Here is a 6641-nt window from a genome sequence, read left to right as displayed (position 1 = left end):
TGATCACACACAAAATGGATGAGCTACAAATACACACTGAACTGCTGCGTTATGATTTTCAGAAAAGCCTGGCTGAACACACGTTTGTACATGTTGTGCTGCTAGCTAAATACACTTTATGGAAGAGTTGCAGCCAAAAAGCCATACCCCTGACTATGTTTTTCTACATAGTTGAGTCGCTTGGCCTTGTTTCCATGTCGGAGGTATGGCTTTTTTTCCATGAAGACCACTTCTGGTTTCCACTTCTGGTTTCTGCCAGTTCGGAGCTGATGTCACTGGTGGGCATTTCCGATTTCGAAGGGAAATAAGCTTGATGGGTTTTTCATCTGCTGCACTAAGTTTCCTTGGCCTACCACCGCGTCTATGAAGCCCGACTTTTTGCAAGTGTACCTAAAAAATTTGATGCTGGTTTGAAGGCAAAGAGTAGTAACACCAAATATGTGATTTAGATTTTCTTTTGTTTGCTAACACCAAATACGTGATTCAGATTTTTCTTTTGTTTGCGCACACCAAATATGTGATTGAGATTTTTCCTTTGCTCACTCACACCAAATATGTGATTCAGATTTTTCTTTTGTTTGCTCAAGTTGCATTTTGTAAATTGATAAAAAACAATCATTATTTATATTTTTGAAAGTATTCTTAGTTTACAGCATTTTTTCACACGTGCCTAAGACCTTCACACCTGCCTAAGACCTTTGCACCTTACTAAAAATATATATATATATATATATATATATATATATATATACCTGATATATTCTCTCTAATAGAACAAAATATGCATTCACACGTGCATATGTCAGTGCATACGTTTCAGGCTATGGCTACAAGTAGTTGGCATTTGGTGTCAGTCTTTCGCAGCAGGTATCATTTTTAATTGCCATCAATTGAACAATTATTGTGGTGTCTAAATATCTAGTTACTGTGAAATAGGCAATTACTATTACCACTGGAGGCAGCCTATAGATTAATCCGTGCACACACACAACACACCACACCACCACACACACACACACACACCCACACACACCCCACACCACCACACACACACACACACACACACACACACACACACACCACATGAAGTTGCACATGTAAACACACCTTGGCATCCATCTTGTCAGAAATGTGTGTTACATAAACGACTGTGTTTGAACACATATTGCTGAGGTCAGCCAACACGCAAGTTCAGCTAATTTCCCACTTTGAATATTATGCTGATATTTCACAATTCCTTACCTACACAATGTGTATCAGGACACTTGGATTGCATTATTTGCAATAGATTATTGATGGGTAATTAGCAATTAAATACAAAGAGAATTAGCATCACACAAGGAAAACATGACATGGATCTGGGTGTGTTAAAAAATGTGTATGATATTAGCCAATGTACTTAGACAGTTACAGTGGGACTGTCTAGTTTTCCTCATTAGAAAATTGTGTTTAGCTTGCCTTCTCCTCTGGAGATGAGGCTACAGCTACGGCATACTGAACAGCACCCAAGGAACTTGTATAGCACAGCTTTCTCAAGGAAAATAACAATGGATAATCATTACAGTCTATTATCACACCCTCATGCTACTTCCAGATACACATTCATTTGCAATTTTAGCATGTAATGTAAAAACATCCACAGTCCCAAAAAGGGGATGATTAATTTCAACATTACATCAACAATCGTAAAGCTGTGGAAGAAAACAGCAGGCCAATATAATTTATTTAGACAACAGCCATGCAACAGGATAATATGCAACCTACCTTTGGTTTTTATAAACATAACTACTCCCTGAAAGACCTTTAATGAAAACACTGAGCCCCTTGATATGTCCATTAAGATATGAACCAATACAAGAGCTAAAATAGCAGATGGAGGTACTGTATGTAAATGTAGATTTGTGAGAGCACAAAAAGGCAGTTCAAGATTCCACCCATGTCTCTTTGGCTGGGTCATGCATACATGCAGGATGTGTATATATGTAGAGTCTTGAAAAAGACATGCAGCTGGTTTAACGAAGCCTTGTCTCTAAACCTCTAGATCCAACATTGCACCTCACAAACCCATATTCTCATATTCCCTGCTTCCACTCGCTTTCAGTTACTACACTGCCAATTCACACTGCTGTCAGTTTATTTGTCCATGTTCCACACTTCTGTAATCTATCTCAAATTCTGTCTTTCTCCTCCCCTTTGTCCTGTACTTAAAGGGGATACATTTCTATATCTTCTTTTCTAACATTTCTTCCTTACATTGGTCATCATTGTCTCTCTCTTACTCTCTGTTCCTCTGTAAGTTGCTAGTCCATACACAAACCCTCTCACTACTGTTCTCTCTCTCTCTATGATTCTTTTCTCGGTTTCTCGACATCTCAGTCCCATGGCTCTCGTGCCATCCACTTTAATCTGAGATTTGGGGATAAAACATTCTGTGCAAAGACACCCCAATGACACATTTGGAGAAAAAAGGAAAAAATATTAAAAAGGCACATTTTGAAATGTGCTCTCACTCAATGTTGCTGCATTAAACGTCACATTTGGTGGCCAGTTGACTTGTCAACACAGAAAACACCTTTTTAAAATTGAGGAGAAGTTCATTCTTACATGAAACATTTTGGTAAATGGCAGCTAACAAGGCTGGGCATGTTGCCCTCAACACTAACACAATTGCAGAGGATGTTGAGAGGCAAATGTTTGAGAGGCTTAGTGAGTCCCTGTGGCATGCCATTCAAGTGGATGAGTCTGCAGATGCAGAAACCTAGGCAAATGTAATTGTCTGTGTGTGATACATCCATACTCTCTGCTTTAATGCTGCCAACTAAAACAACACAACAGGAAATAATCAGGGCCTTTTGATGAATGGCTTAGATGTCCAGTAAACTGAGCTGGGTAATGTGTGTGGGTGTGTGAACTGCTGGTACTTTCCAGCTTCAGTGCTTGTGGGAAAAGGTGATCCCACTCCTTAGGCTGGTGAGATGCTAGCAAGTAAGATAGATAGTGTCTTTGTGTGATGTACAGTAGATTGTCTGTCAAACAGATGTGGATAAAACCCAAATTTTATGAAAACATGGACTTGAAATACAATTGGCTCCTTCTCGACATGGTTGAGCATTTGTGGGGGGGCCTCTAGCTCACCCAGTAAGAGCTTTTGCCTCATGTTGGCTGAGTCCTGCAGCGGCGCAGGGTTTGAGTTTGACCTGCTGCCCTTTGCTACGTGTCATACCCCATCTCTCTCCCCCCCCAAAAAAAAAATTATCTAAAAAAATGTTAGACATTTGCCTTTAATCATTAGATGGCAAATGGTGTGTGCCTGCAACACAAACAGGAGTTTCACATCTCATTGATTACATTTTTTGGGAGGCATTTTATGTCATTCTTTTTAGAAATTCCCTTTATCTGTGAAACTGTGCTCATGCTAAAACACCCACCATCTACCTTATATTTTATATTTTTATTTCATAACAAGCTTGTTCTTTCACGTCATTCAAAGCAAAACTAGATATTTGGACAAAATGAGTTATGGAGCTATGTGTCTCCTGCATACTGTACATGCACTACGTGGGAGAAAGAGACTGCCAGAACCTGTCAACTCTCATGCAGCATCACCTGCTCCCACTGCTAGCGGGAGTTTGAGTGTTATTTCCCATCATGCAAAGGACCCAAGATCAGGAGAGAATGAATACAGTGCTGTACGTCATCAATGTGTCTCGTCATCCATCACAACATCCCGCGAGGAGAAACTGCTGGAACCAAAAATTATGAATGAAATTCTTCATTACCATCCCATTCTGTGCTCTGTCCTCTGGATTAAAGTGATGTCTAAATACATTGACTTGCTTTGGGAGGCTTCTGCCATATACATACTGCACACCTCTTACTCTTGCAGAAGTTTGGCCAAGGGCTCACAATAATAGTAACTTAATGAAGATTACCTGTTTATGCATTCAATCAGAAATGTCATCCTTCCCTTTTACCAAAAAGCCATTACTTCTTTGTTTTTGTTTTTATCCCTTTTCCTCATTCCGCCCCATCTTCATACCAACTGCATGATTCAGCAATGTGGGCAAGCACGCATGCAACACAGCTGTAGATCTCAACGGGATTCTCTTTCTCTCCTTTTCACACACACACTTGCACACAGACATGCATGCACGCACACACTGAGACACACACTCACACTCACACACACACACACACACACACACACACACACCACACACACACACACACACACACACACACACCACACACTGCTGGCATGATAGAGGAACATACAACCTAATCTCATCTGAGAAATATTTATTTAGTCTTTTTTGTCACATCATTTCCACATTGGCACTCACACACTGGGGATGCACATGCTCTCAAGCCCACACTACACATACACAGACGCCATACTGGAGTTGTTAAACCATAGGGGCAGAGGTTGTGATGAATAATTACAGATTAAGAAGAGAAGAAAAAGTGGGAGGGGTTGCATCAAAGAGCTCCCTTCAAAAGGATTCTTGGCCTGGCTGCTGCTGCTTCTGACTGCTCCTCCATACAGCAGGAGGGGACCAAGTTAGTTACAGCTAAAACTAAATTAGACTTGGAAAGTGGATTTCTAATTTTGACAGGATACTTACCATATTCAAGAGGTTAATCATTTCTGTTCTAACTCTAACAGTTGCCCTGTTCTATTTTCTCTGTCATTCTTCTTCACTTTCTTGCATGGCTTGTCTGTTATTGTCTCTTGATTCTCTATCTTCCTACCCCACCTTCCTTCTTTTGTGCTTTGCCCCCTTTTCACTGTTCTGTTCCCTTGCTTTCTTCTTCTCTTCAATTCTCTTAAATCTCTTTCCTTTCTCTTTAATTTATTCCTCCTCATCTATGCTGTCTTTTCTTATATGGTCTCACTTTTTACAACCGCCTTCCTTGATTTTCTTGGCTTTTTCTGTCCCTTCTTCTCGACTTTCCACCTTATCTTTCCTCCAAGTCTCCATTCCCTTTCATTATCTTAACTAACGCAACTTCCCATCCCATCATCCCGTTCTGCTCTGTTACTTTTATCTCTTTTTTCCTCTTTATTTTGACTGTCCTAAACCTACTCTGCACAAACCCCCCAGCTAGAACAGGCACTGGCACCCACAGGGAAACACCTTGTCCTGTTACTGGGGGCGCACACACACACACACAACACACACACACACACACACACACACACACACACACACACACACACACACACACACACAGATAAACACAAACAAAGACACATTTGCATGCAGTTGATAGAAAATAAAATAGTTAAATGTACTTTAGGGGGTGGCCAGGTTTGCCCAGTTGGTAGAGCAGGTGCACATACTGTATACATACAGGTTTATGCCTCGACACAAAGGTCCAGGGTTAGAATCCAACCTGTGACAATTTCCTGCATGTCTTCCCCCTCTCTCCACTTCTTCTCTCTCTATTAAATAGATTATATATCTATTAAATAGATTATATATATATATATATATATATATATATATATATATATATATATATATATATATATATATACTGTACACACACAAAGTACAGGCCAAACGTTTGGACACACCTTCTTATTCACTGCGTTTCCTTTATTTTCATGACTATTTACATTGTAGATTATCACTGAAGGCATAAAAACTATGAATGAAAACGTGTGGAATTATGTACTTAAGAAAAAAGTGTGAAATAACTGATAACATGTCCTATATTCTAGGTTCTTCAAAGTGGCCACCCTTTGCTTTTTTGATAGTACTTGAGGGGAATTTCAAATAAACAATATGATATTGCTCTGCAAGCTACCAACTAGTTAACGGTAAAGTTCTTCACTAGCTAAATGTCGAACCAAGCAAACTATCTGGAATTAAAAGTGGGAGTGACTAATTGTATTCTGTTCCTCGTTCTGAGATAACGCTGTGAGGCTTAGCTCTGGTCTTATTCTTACCTCACCAACTGCTGTGTGGTAAGCTCACCATAATCGCTGTTGCATTTACTCAGATTTTGTTGTTGCAGCACTGGTGCCAGATGCGTATTGTGCATGAGTGGTCTCTGAGGGGGGGCTATGAATAGAAATGTAAAGCTGGCCGAAAATGGTGTTATGAAATTGCACCTCCTGCTCTTTGGCAAATTTGCCCATATACACGCTAAAACACACTCCGAGACTCAGAACTTCTAACCATGTTGCTGCAGAATCAACAGCAGCGTAGCAATGTAGCAGACTCTATAGACGTTGCCTTCTCTCACATAATCTGAGTTAGTCAAAAGGAATAGAAAATAGGCCTGGGTGGTAAGACCAAAAATTTGTATCACGGTATTTTTTAAGATTCCGGCAGTTTCACAGAATATCACGGTATTTTCCTTCTTTTGTTTGACTTGGTCTTTACATAGGTTAATGGCTTATTCTACTGTCAGGAGTCCTACTGTCAGGAATACTTCAGCCACAGCGCTCTCTGCGGCAATGCATCTGTATTACGGTATATGAAAAGTTCATATCATATGTGAAATGAATACTAGTAAAAGATATAGAGCAGTATACCGCCCAGCACAAGGAGAGAAGCCCTATTACTATGTGGCTCAATTTGTTATTAATTAGGGAGTGTGTGTGTGTGTGTGTGTGAGTGTGTGTGTGT

At 40.0% G+C, this 6641-nt stretch overlaps 1 long non-coding RNA gene across 1 annotated transcript in view; it reads left to right on the top strand.

The window, feature by feature from the left end:
• The window catches only part of LOC116672991 (uncharacterized), a 20577-nt gene that overhangs the window by 13224 nt on the left and 712 nt on the right, over positions 1 to 6641 (top strand). Inside the window, exon 2 of the long non-coding RNA XR_004327701.1 lies at positions 6211 to 6214. This is a non-coding gene — a long non-coding RNA (uncharacterized LOC116672991). The remainder of the gene's footprint in view (positions 1 to 6210; positions 6215 to 6641) is intronic.

Source organism: Etheostoma spectabile, chromosome 23 (genome assembly GCF_008692095.1).
Source record: "Etheostoma spectabile isolate EspeVRDwgs_2016 chromosome 23, UIUC_Espe_1.0, whole genome shotgun sequence".
Taxonomy (NCBI): Eukaryota; Metazoa; Chordata; class Actinopteri; order Perciformes; family Percidae; genus Etheostoma; species Etheostoma spectabile.
Note: the sequence above shows the minus strand (reverse complement) of the source record. Positions and strands in the feature narration are given on the sequence as shown.